Below are 12,649 nucleotides of genomic sequence, written 5' to 3' on the forward strand. Positions count from 1 at the left end.
GAGGAGGATTTAAGTATTTCTGGATAACTATATTTGAAAGATAGTTTTGGGTTTTTTTTTCTTCTGTCTATGGATTCCTCTCTTTAATTCTGTGAAAGAAGGCAGCATGGCATGTTAAAGTATTCAGCAGCAAAAGTAACCACAGGTTTTCAAATATGGTCTGCTTTTCTACCATTAAAAGTGAAGTTTCTTTTTTCAGTGCTCCTCATTTCTGTGGTCTTGCTGCCATGAATACCTCAGAAATAAAGCCCAAGTAATTCTTTTCTTGATCAGTGTATACAATAGGAATAAACAGTGCTTTGAAACAACTGCTGAGAAAGATAATCAATTACACCATGGCAACACTTGGGTGTCCAGTAATTTTGCATCTTTCATGAGCAAGTGTTGCTATCATCACATGATTTGAAAGTCAAAAAGTGTGCAAAGGCACTTGATACACTTACATGTCAAATGAGCACGGTGTGAGTCAATGATTCAAAAAAGATAAAATATCTTCGCCTCCCATCAAAATATGTCTGCTAAGCTTTGACAGTAAAGACACTTCCTTTTAAATGCTACCTATAAACTTACTTTTAGTATGTATTTGATTGCTTTGAAGGTTTTTTAATAGCTCATTATGTCATGCAGAAATAGGATAGATGAAGCTCATAGCTGGCTTATACTAATGAAGTGGAATTGCTAACAGTTACTTCATTCTTGCTTGTAGAATCTTAATTCTCTGAAACTACTTTCCCAGACAGTACTTGATTCCCTGCCCTCCCTTCTTTATTTCCATACTCATTTTGCTCTGTGGAGCTGCCAGGGTTCTGAGGACACTAAAATGCCCTAATTGTCCAAAATAACCTCACCCTGCACTTACTGGCCCTGTATTCTGGGCAGCATTTCAGATCAGGCCTGGGCAGCTCCTGTCAGCAGCATCATATGGCCAGGGTGAACCTTGAAACCTGGGCTACAGGTAGCTTTGTCCCCAATCCCATCTTCTGCTGCTTGTGATAATACTTTCTGGATGGATCCTGAACCTGCTTCAATATTTTCCCCAGTCTGATCATCCCTGGAGTATCAGCAGAACCTTTTGTTTTCTGGGTCCTTTCGGGGGGAGGCCACTGTACACTGTTCACCCACTAGTCCCAGCTTGTCCTCCTGGAGCAGACCTGCCCTTGCTGCTTCCCAGGAGGAAGTGCTGGTACAGGTTTGTCCATGTGTAACATATTCCTGCCTTGTGTTGTCTTGAAGCAGACCAATGAGTTAGATTAATGGAGAGGCAGGAGGGGAAAGGGGAAATTCCGATTTCCAGTCACAAGGAAGATGGGAGGCTTCTTCCATTGATTTGAATCTTGGGACTAATGGTAGCGTACAAAAATGTCTATATCCCTAATTTGACAAAAAGATTTGAAAATAGATCTCCAGAATATAATCAGGATGGGAGAGGGAAAAAAAGACACTGGGTACTTAGGAGGAGTATAAGATAAGGCAAATGCTGAGCAATATAAACACAGCAGTGGAATGTCCTGAAGATCTGGCTTTAGTTTTTCCAAGTATTTAACATAGTTGATGTTTTATAAACAACTGCATGCTTTATAGAAGACTCAATATTAATTGCTAGAATTTTAACTTATATCTAGATTTTTTTTTAAGCTCTAGGTTTTAGCTAGTCATTAATCATTTAGAGTTCTTTATCAGGGCAGGAGGGATTTCAACATCTGGAATAAATAATCAGTGTCTTTCCTTGTGAAATATAACAGCCTCTAAAAGTAGGAGGAAATTGTACTGGATATATTCTGGGAGCATAATCAAATGAAAGGAACACCAATAGGTTTTGATTCTGCTTTCATTTAAATGAATAACCAAATTTTCATTGACTGCAGAGAATGAATCCATAATACCAGCACTATTATGCCAGACCCAGACTAGCTTGAATGGCTGTCAACGTGTTTAGTTCACCCAATTAATGAAACTATTCATGTCTCAAGACAGAAAGCTTGACTGGAAATGAGAAGCAGACCACATGTAATCAATGAGGTTTTGTCATCAACCAGCCATAGAGTAGGTTTAATCAAACCAATACAGGACATGACTGCAAGCAAATGAACATCAGCACTGTATTATCTACAGCCAGTGCATCATCACAAAACTTAATGACAAAGTATCACCCAGATTAAGATGGAAATAACGTCTGATGCTAATCAGTGCTACTTGCTAATATTGTAATACATTTGAAAATATGTTGAGTGGCAGCTGAATTCAAAGTCAAGACAAAGTAAAGCTTGATTGAATGCTTAGCAATATATTAGATGCTGTTCCAAGATAGGAAAATACATAAAGCTTTTATACATTAAGAAGTTGAGTAGGTGTTTGGAATTTTGACAGCACACCCTGGAAAATTAGTAGCTTGGGAAACAGGGAAATAATTATAATAATGTGCCAATTTTAAAGGACATTTGTGGGCCTGATAGAGACAGAACAGACAGTAGGCTTTCATTTCTGGACTAATTCCCATGACTTTGACAGAAGGCATTAATATTTGAAACTGTAGTATAGGACTAAATTACATTATCTGGATATTCACCACACAGCAGTCATGAGGAGAAAGAGAATCTCATTTGGTCTTAGGCCTTATCCTTACATAAACACAAATCCCCTACCTAATCATAACTCCTATTTTTATACCTAATGTGGGAAACAATCAATAAATGTCTCTCTACTTTCTTCTGTAACAAAACAATATAAATGAGATTTAAAGAAATTTTCTTTTTTATTTTTTTTTAATTTAATGAACTCATTTATTCAGCTAGGTGAGATGCCTTTCAGAGGAACAGTAAAGCTAATATTCCAGTCACACTGATCATATGGGCTTACTGTGCCTTCAACAGCTCTCTTGATGACCACAGTATGTTTGGAGCTCCCTGCATGAGCACTTTTCCTAGTGGTGAGCAGTCAGGCAAAGAGAGGACTGAAGATGGAGGTGTGACTGAAGTGCTTTCTGCTGAGATTGTGGTAAAAATGCACCCCGTGCACATTGGTGTTCTATAATCTAAATTACCTTATAACAAAAAAAATTCATTTCAGTGTCATGAAAGTAGAATGTGAGATTTCCTGATGGTCTTTCATATATATGGCTGCCAGAAGAACAGGAAACAGATATTCTATATCAGCTAGAATACAAGCAGGACAACAGTCTATATTGTGTTTTAGTATGAGAAGGGCAAAAAACTCAGTGGAAATTCTAACTTTCTCCCTAGGTATTCTCAACATTTATATTTGCCTTAGGCCACATTAGATCAAAAGAACTGGGGACATATCCCTCATGATAATCAGGATTTCAGAAAATTTCAAAGCAGTTCAAAATTTTCTCCAAAGAAGCAGAAAATTTTATCTAAAGTGAGGAACTCCTTTTACTGTTCTTCTACTGAGTTCTATTTCCATGTTTCAAAACGCTAATAATCCCTGTGAACCTTCCTTAAAACAGACTCAGTGGGGAGGACAAAGAATAAACCAGCATGGAAAATGGACTCTGCTCATGTTCAAAGGAAAGAAAATCACAGATGCTGAGGGCTTTTCAAATGTACTGAACCACAATCATTTTCTGTTTCATTCAGAATTGGCTTGAAGCGTGTCATGGAGCACTGCTGTCAGTGCAGTGTGGAAATAACAAAGCTCTGACGGGTTTTTCAAAGTTGTGATACATGAAAGCAGGCCTGCTTTGAATGTGATGGGGTGAAATGGAAGAAATGTGCTTCCCTTTTGCTCTTCCTGTGAAATTTTCTGTCTGCCTCCCATGCAGGCCAGTTTAACTATACTTCTATAGGAAATTAGACTTTTCGTCTACCTAGATTTTAACAGTCTGTCTGCTGAAAAAATAATTTGCTTTCTGCATCCTGCAGTGACAGCTATGTAGTGTTTCAGCTGCTGCAGAATAGCATGGAGGTATGGTAGGACAGACAGAGGAGGTGTTGAGGTGGTTCTGCCTTGCACTCTTGTTAGTCCAGTGCTGTATATCTGTATATATCCTGTATAGCTACAGCAGGAGAGACAAAGAATTGCTCCTTTTCTAGAGCACAGCCAGGCCACCGGGGTGCAGTCCTGGGATAAGCACTTTCATAGAAGTGTACGCTGTTTAGTTTGGACTATAAACTTTCAGTTGACAGGCCAAAAACTCTAAGAAGATTTTTATACCCTCATTTGTGTCAGATGTTATTAATGTATGTACTTGGGATCAGGCCTTCTTTGTTTCAGATTCCAGAAGCACTTAGATGAGAGTTAGACTGCAATCTATTTGCCTACCAGCCCCCTAAGTGGACCTGAGTGACCTATAGTCACTCAGGATTTTTTTCAGTCAGAAGGGAGACTCACAAGCCATTTTGAGCAATATTGACATTATGGTGCAGGTACTGAAATTGTAGTATCTAAGAGTAAAATCAGGAATTGTTCATGTTTTTCAGAGGTGGCTTGGAGCTGAGTTATCAGAGTATATACATATGTATATATATATATATATACACACAAACATATATACCCAACTGGTGTAAAGATATGAATCAAAACTTTGGACTTGGATTCTGATGTGCAACTTTTCCTCATTTTTAGGTACTGGTGTCAACAAATGCCAATTGTCCAGATATATCCATCACACTGAGAATAAGCTAATGCTCCTGTCCATGAGCAAACTCCAATAATTTTACAGTGAACACCTAAGTTCTACCAGTTTATTGCAGGAAAAGTCTTAAATCCTTTTTATGAGGCATTTGTATGTGGTTACCTAATCATAAACACAAACACTTGTTAAAATTTCTGAAGCCTAATCCAACATATTTCCATAGTAATTAGGCATCAGAATGCTTTTAAAAATCTCACCAGGCTATCTGCACTGTTTCCAAAGGAGTAGCTTTAAGAATCACATCTAAATGACTACAAATGTAAGATGAATGAGGTAATATTCATGGTGTCATTAACTACCTTCAGAATAGAAGTGAAATACCAGTTATTATAAACAAGCTTAATCATTCACTTATTGATCTTTCACTTACATTTATTATGTATGCACATTTTTCACACTCACATGCAATTCCAGTATTTAACTCCATTCACTATATGTTTGTCTAATTTGGCTTTAGTCATTGTTGAAAGACCTTTCCCCTTAGCTGCCAATCCCAGTGCAAAGCAAGCTATATTTGAATGCTTACTGGCAATATAATGTTACCCAAAGATTCTGGTTTATATTCAGAACTTTGTCTTCTCTTTCTTTTAAAAATGCCATTGAATATACGAATGTTTCAGCTAAATACCTAGTGACAAGCTCTCTGACCAGCTCCCACTCACTGTGAACCTTATTATTCATGCTGCATTTGCACTACCACAGCTTCCCAGACACATCAACTGTCCAAAGACTTTAAGTTGTGAATAGTCTGGAAGATCACAACTCAAATAAGTCAGTTATTTGTTGAAACATTAGCGATAGAACAAATCTCCAACTAGTTTTCCTTGAGGATAATGAAATGCACCACAGTAATCGGAAAGTATTGCTGGACAGTTGACATATTTATGTTGTTCAGTCTTTTAGGTACTACATCATTCTTAGATCCACCTGGAAATATCACACATACTTTCCTTATCCTATTGCAGGGTTGTAACTAAGTTAGGAAAGGAGTACAGTTCATTACTATAAAGGAGTTAAGAAACCTTCTCAGACCTAACATGCACTTAAGTATTTATTTAGGGTAAATCCCTAATCCATGGAATTTGTTCTGCTTCAACATCTGTAGAACATAAATAATATTTTCCCTTTGACCTTCAAGGTTTTCTCTTTCCTCTACAGAAAAGCATTCAAATTCAGCTTCCAAGCATCTCTATCCAAGTTTTTGATGCTCTTCATGCCAACCGACATTTGAATTCCTGATATTTGCACCAGTAAACTTCTGTAGTCAACTGCCTGCCTGCTTGCCAGCTTTGGGGCATGCCCAAAACTATGCAAGTCTCAACCACAATCTAGTAATCTATTTAACTTCTTTAAAAACACAAAGTAGACATTCTCCTGCATATTTCATTAGTGGGAGCTTTGTCAGAATACAAATGTCATATCAGAGCTCTGACACAACCTTGAAATTGAGGTAGTATAACCAGTCATCCTCCAGGGAATACAGCCCACAGGTGTGTGTTGATTTTACTATGAGCAAAGGACCATATACAGTTCCATGAATGTGGAAGAGGAAGATCTGTGTCCTCTGGACTTTCTGGAGAATCAATAACTTTTCAGAAGCACCAACTGAGAGAGTGCCTGCAGTAATGAATCACTTGGTTCTTTTGGCAGAGGCTTTTAGGAACAGCTGAGCCCTAATTATTTCACCACATAGCTATAGATTATTCCTATAATAACGGACCAGACCTGCCACGTCAGGCACTTGTCAGTACTCTTCAGGCTACTAGGTTAGTATTTATTCTGAAGCTATCAAAGGAGAAGCTATGTAATTTGCTGAGTCTGTAATTCTGCTGGTGATAATTAGCTCTGCTTTGCCCTAAATGTTCTAACAAATGGGTCAGGTGCAAAAAAAAGAAAAAAATTCTCAGCAATATTTCTGTATTCTGTCTACATAATGAGTAAGAGATGTAAAGTTTTACACCAGTTTACTAATTATTTAGCATGGTCTCATTCTCTAAGCATACAGAATCTTCTTTTTTTTCTCAAGTACCTCCAAATTAAATTAAATTAGTTAGGACTTGCCAAGGAAGAAAAGAGCAGCTGAGGGCGAGGGAGAGATAAGTAAGGTGGTAAGATGCATAAGGTCTTTAGACAGAAGCCATGCTCAAAACTCAGATCCAATGGCAAAACTTTCTTGGCTTCTTAGGTGCCTCTAAAGGAGCCTTCATTTGAATGAGAAGATGAGAGAAAGCTCTCAATCTGACAAATGAAACTACAAGAAGGATCAGAATAGCAGTATAAAACATTTCCAAGTTCAGTTCTTACATTTCATGGGGCTTGAAACCTGAGCAAGTACACAGAGCATTGTATATTCAGAAAAAAACTGATTTGAATAGGGTTTGGATTGAATATAGGGTGACTTTTTTCTCAACAAATTTGCTCAGATAATAGCTTTGTAGTCTTACTATGATTTGGGCTGAGTAAATGTTATAAACAGTAATTTTGTAATTCTGCAAACCCAGCCAAAACTTAGGTAGAAATTTCAGTATGGTTGGATTACAAATGCAAAAGCAAGTGATGGAACAAAGAAATGTGAAGAACAGCAAGCTTTGTGTACTAAATGAAACTTTAATTCCAGGTAGAGGAGGGTCTGCTTTGCTTATATTTCCTTTCTGTTTTTTCCTCCAGTAGAATTTGTGTAACATCAAGTAACTTTACCTGGTGGAAAGAAAATCCAACTTTTTTTTTTTCTGTGATAAAGGAGATAATCTCCTTATGAGACAAGGACTATTGACTACTGAAAAACTTGAAAAACTAAGTATCTGGGATTGAAATTATGAGAACTGTACATAGAACTGGCATTGTTCATGTGCATTCCTATACTTTTAGGGAAGCATTTAAAATATCAAGGGTCACCCCTTCTATAAAAAAACCCATAAAGATAGCTTTTCATTGTTGCACAGTATTTTCAGAATTCTCAGATGTGTCTGCTCCTTCAGATTCTACTCCCTGCATGAAGTTTCCTGGCTCAAATCTCAAACTTAAATTAAAATAAACACATGAATAAATATCTACTTCTTACAGTTTTTTAATTTCAATGGTGGCAAAAGGAACTAATAGGAATGGAAGCAGTTGAGCTGTCACATCTTGTTATCCCTAGAGGAATTTGTAGGGATCTATATTCAAGTAAGTTGCATTAGTTAAAGTTTCTTGCTACCTGTCTCAGAAAAAAACCTCAAGGCTGGCTGGCATCTTGGAAGCTGTGAACAGGTTGAAAATCATTGTAACTTGTCATTTGGGCAGACTTGCTAAGCATTTAAATAAAGCTGTAAGATGGAAACTGCATCAATCGTTTCAGTTTTTCAGACTCTATTCGGGAGTGACTACTAGAGCTGAACATTTGCTAACGAATACCAGAGCTTTGTTCTTTAGAGACAAGCTACATGCCTCTAAATTAGATTGGTGTTATTGCTTCTGGAAAGGAAAAACCCTTAATAGAATAGGGAGTTTGCTATTCCAGTGGTTCCAGAGGCAAACACACCATCCTTCTATGGATTTGCCTTTTGTACAGTATAAGTATTAGCAAAGCCATTTCTACTTGGCTCTACTGAAGCAGCAGAGAAAGGGGTAGTTAGCTTAAAGAGGAGGTGTGCTTGGCTCTGACTCATTAATGTCTCTAGTAACTTCAGTTTTATTACACCTTGTTGAAATACTAATCATGGCACGTATCCAGAATGTCAGGATGCTTGTTTTGGATGGAATTTATAACATAGAACTGAATCTGCATTTCAGCATGGTCCATGGCCTCTTACTGGATGCAGGAGTACTTTGTATGGCTTTGCACATCTAAATGGAGAACTCAATCAAAAGCTGCTTAAGCCTTGAGTGAAAAGGAATAAGATTTACGCCCTTGAATGCTTTTATTTCTGAAAACAGTCAATACCCACCGAGTTCATGAGTGTCTCTGCTGTGTTTTAAAGAGTCCAGAGTATTTTACCGTAAGTGTTCATATTTAGGCTTACAGCAAAAAAGCTTCTTGAGGAAAGGCTTTTTGCAGCATGATGGCTTATGAACATAAAACCAAGCTGCAACTATGTCTGCCAGGTTTTTCTGGTAAAATGAGTCACTGTCAATATCACATCTTGAATCTGTGTTCTGATATGTATAAAATAACAACACTTTGAATGCTCTTACTGTAAAGTCTTTTTTGCCTGACAGAAGGTAGGATTTTCTTTGATACTCTAGTATTTTGTTAAATTTGTCACATTGAGAAGGTTTATATTTTGTATTTTAAAAAACCCTTCCTTTTCTAGAAAATATACATAGCAATAGAAAAAAATAATGCTTATGCAGGTTCTTTATGAATAGTACTTTTTTTATGGAGCGACTCCATATACTCTAGAGATCTTACAAGACAGCAGCATCTGTTCATTATGGTCAAATTTTGAGGAGTACTCATAAAGGGAATTTCCACTGATTTCATCAATATCCCTGCAGCAGACAGTTCCATCTTGGTGAAAAACTGAACATGAAGATATAAGGCCTATTGTCTTACTGAGAGACTGACAAATTCAATTGGTACAAGAAATAATGTAATTAAACAGTTTAAAATATAAAGAAGTGTAACAGAAGAAAGTAAAATAATAAATTTTTCTATCAAGCAATCATAGAAATGCATCCTCTCCTCCAAAATAAAGAGTTTTCTAGAACAAGCCTCATTAGGTTCTTATTGTATGGATTTCCGTAAAGGACAGTTCCATAAAGAACAGCTCATTGTCCAAAATACTAGCCCCGACATTTTTTTTTCTGTGTATTGCTAAACTGAGTCCAAAGCCTTTCATGAGGAAAGCTGCCACCTTACACATTTGAGGTCAACAACGGGACAGAATCAAACTAGGATGAAAGTTGTTTACATCAAACTTTAAAACAATAAAGTATTTTTGTAATGTGTTTTGCTTTACTTGGGATTTTGTTTTTAAATATTTTAGCATTTTCAAACTTTGTCTTACTTCATATCATAGTTAAGTGATGGGAGTCAAGACATGTCTACAATCTGTAGAGAGCAGAGCAGAGGAAGACAGGGCTGGAACATATGGCAGACAAGGTGAGGTTGAAGGATTGGCACTCAGCCTGGTGAGGAGGGGGTTGTAGAAGAAAAGACAGATTCTTCAGATAAGTCCAGAGTTGAAGCACAAGATGTGATGGTCACAAGATAAAATATGGGAAATGCAGTGTGATTAGTGTTACAGGAAAAGACTTGCATCACTTTAACCCCTAGCACATTCTGCCCCAAACAGGCTGTAAAATCCTGGAGATTTTCAACATTCAGCTGGAAAACCATAAGCAATTTGATCTTTGAAGGCAGCATGGCTTTCATGTCCCCAGTAACCTAAATTACTCTGGCTGCTGAATCAATTGCCACTAGATGAAGCCCTCATCCACCTGCATGTTCCTCCCAGTCACACTTACCCCTCATTGATGGCCAGCTGATCAAGTACAAGCTGTGGGTTGTAGACTCCACAGGCTTCCTGCAGGTGCTAGATGTTGTGAGCCACAGTCTCAAATATGTGTGCCTCTGAAAACTCTTGCTAGGAGTGTTGCACCAGGAGTACTCAACAAGTAGCACTGCTCCTCTGGATTCAAACTTCTTTGTGATGGGAAGCCTGGCTAGCATGGTGTCCAACGGCTCAGTGGTTGAATACCTGGGTGTCCTGGGGTACAATGAAAAAATGTGTATTCTATCACCATCTGTTGAAATGTGGGAGGGGTGGTGATCCTTATCTCTGTGGGAGATATCCTCTGCTGATGTGCCATCTGATAAAATCAGGGGGATGATCATCGTTATCTTTTCACAACCCATCCTTCCTCCAGAAGATATATTCTGTTAATGAGCCATTAAGTCCTATTGTATGACTGATAAAATTGCATCATCCCATTGGGAGATGCTGCAGCCAGGGGCAGGAGCCAAGCCTTTCCTACCTAGATAAAAAACTGGGGTTTGGGACGCAAAGCAGCCCTTTCCACTGGATCCCAGAGGAAAGTCGGACCTTTTCCACATCATCGCTGGATCTTTGGAGGAAAACTGCACCTTCTACAGGAGCCCTGCTTCAACTGAACACATCTGTCATCCAGGAGGACTGCAGCCACCATTTATACGGACTGCTACCAACACCCTGACTGACAGGGTGTCAGGTTGTATTTCTGACTGTCGGTGTTTGTTTCTTTTGTATTATTGCATTAATTTTATTTTTTCTCTTTTTTTCCTATTAAATTATATTACCGACTTAGAGTCTCTCACTGGTTTTGCTTTCAAACCAACACACTGGGTTTCAAAGACCAGTTTGTTACAGAAAGTTTACCGTCTACATAGCAATGGCTCATCCTCTGCAATGGTGGAGACTCGGGAAAGACAGACTTCAAATGGCACGGACTCCTGAGCAGGAGGAGGAAGAACAGCAGGAGCAGGCAGCAGTTACTTCTGCACTTCACTTGGCAGCTGTGGATAACTCTGGCTGTGCTGCTTCCCTGAGGCTTTACAGGTGCTACATGAGCAGCCTCTGTGCAGGTGTGAAGAGATGGAAGGTAAGGGGTGTGTCAAGCTGCACTGCAGCTGCTTGGCAGAGTGGACGAAGCCAGGGTGCTCAATAATGATCTAGTCTTTAACTTGACCTCCCCATAAGTAGTTGGGCTCTTTGCCTTTTTATGGCTCCCAGAGATTATGGGGACACATATTTATGGATCTTTCCATGCCAAAAATGTGAATACATGCCACTTATCCAATTATTACTGTTGACTTCAAATGTGTGGTGAATGTGTCAGCAATTTCATTTAACTGTCAGATTAAAGGCAAAAAAATATATAATAGTTTCTGGATAAAACCATTAGATGATAAATAAAGTAGAAAGGTAAATGGCATTTTGAAACTAATACCACATTTTCAGGCCTTCTCAAATATTCGTGACATCTACATGGGAGCTGAGAGATTTAATTTTCTGTACTAAACACACTTAGAAGAAGCATAACAAAGAGCAAAAGTAGGAGGAACAGGGCATTCCAGACTATTAACTACAGTCAAGGATCATCAAATAGTTTCCTACAGTAGTTACTTGAACAATGAATATGGCATGACTTTTTCGACTAAGAAGTCAGAATATCTTTACTATTATAAAAAGTTTCAATCCAAGAACAAACAAACAAACAACAAAAAAAAGAGCTGTAGCAAATCTTCTAAGTTTTAGGCCTGGATGAGAGATGGAGAACAGAATTCCAAACAAGAGCTTAAAAAGAAGATAAGGTATGCATATAAATATAGTAAGTATTTGAAAACTTAGTTTTCTTTGCAGTAAAAATAGATAACAGGATTCCTCAGGGGAATTCAGAGATGGAAATCTGGCTAAAATATAGCCTCCTCATGATGGCTTGAAAACTGTGCTTCATCCCTTTTTGGAAGGGTCTTTGTATCCTACTATTAATTTTTCAATAGGTGACTGAGATACTGATGATAAAGTATACGTTTTCATCCAAACAGTATAGCAACCAGTGACAGCACAATGATTCAATGAAACTTAGAGAGCCAAGAATAAGCATTGTTTGCTTAACTGTCTAAATATTCTAAAGAAAAATGTACTTTATAAAAAAGAGTTGGTTTACTCTCAGTATGCTTTTCTTTTAAATCTTTTTTTCAACCAGAAATCAAGCAACTTTTTTTTGTTTGCTTGTTTGTTTATTTTGTTGATTTTTTTTTGTATACTCTTTCACACTGCAAATCATAAGGAATATATTTCATATGTTACAGATATGGCTGAGTTTGTCTTTGGACCACAGAATGGCTTAAAGTATGTCTCAAACCCCTTTTTAGCCCTAATTTTCAAAGTTGTTATGATATTCTAGCATGAACCTGAGCTTGCCCAGACCCACAGCCTGATAAGGAAATACAGTCAATGTTGTATCATTTGGGGGTTTGCACGTCTGCTGGCATCAACAGAAAAGAAAAGCTGGCATCAATAGAAAAGAAAA

At 37.9% G+C, this 12,649-nt stretch overlaps 1 long non-coding RNA gene across 1 annotated transcript in view; it reads right to left on the reverse strand.

Annotated features, from left to right (window-relative positions):
* Positions 1–12,649, reverse strand: part of LOC148225494 (uncharacterized) — a 57,765-nt gene that overhangs the window by 28,966 nt on the left and 16,150 nt on the right. The window lies entirely within an intron of this gene.

This window comes from Sturnus vulgaris, chromosome 1 (genome assembly GCF_052056855.1).
Source record: "Sturnus vulgaris isolate bStuVul1 chromosome 1, bStuVul1.hap1, whole genome shotgun sequence".
NCBI lineage: Eukaryota > Metazoa > Chordata > Aves > Passeriformes > Sturnidae > Sturnus > Sturnus vulgaris.